Here is a 403-nt window from a genome sequence, read left to right as displayed (position 1 = left end):
TATCGTGTGTTCCATAACCATTACTTCGGTTTACAATTCCGTTATAAATTCAAAGCGAAGTGTCAAAAACGGTAAGAAATAAAAACGTTTGAATAAAATGCAAGTAAAATCCTCGGAATTTCGAGTGAAATCGGCAAGGTCATAGGTAAGTGACACCCTCTTAATTTATGTGTTGATGGCAGGTACATTGATTCGTTTTCTCTCTCCAGGCCAGGCAGAGACCGGCTTTCCCGTGTCGAGGTCTCCGAAACCTTCAAGATTGATAAAAGGTCGTCATTGTCGAATCCAGTAAGTAGGATATGTTCTTAGTTTCCAAGCCATGTTATACATCAACTGTTCTGCAAATCTGTCTAACGGAAAACACGGACACGCACGCACGCTAACTCATACACACGCAAACTCG

At 41.4% G+C, this 403-nt stretch overlaps 1 protein-coding gene across 2 annotated transcripts in view; it reads left to right on the top strand.

The window, feature by feature from the left end:
* The window catches only part of LOC119593698, an 11,283-nt gene that overhangs the window by 986 nt on the left and 9,894 nt on the right, over positions 1-403 (top strand). For both annotated transcript variants that reach the window (XM_037942656.1, XM_037942655.1), the window contains exon 2: positions 210-288. The gene's annotated coding sequence lies outside the window, so the exon portion shown is untranslated. The remainder of the gene's footprint in view (positions 1-209; positions 289-403) is intronic.

Source organism: Penaeus monodon, chromosome 32 (genome assembly GCF_015228065.2).
Source record: "Penaeus monodon isolate SGIC_2016 chromosome 32, NSTDA_Pmon_1, whole genome shotgun sequence".
NCBI classification, from domain to species: domain Eukaryota; kingdom Metazoa; phylum Arthropoda; class Malacostraca; order Decapoda; family Penaeidae; genus Penaeus; species Penaeus monodon.
This window is presented reverse-complemented; position numbering and strand designations above follow the sequence as displayed.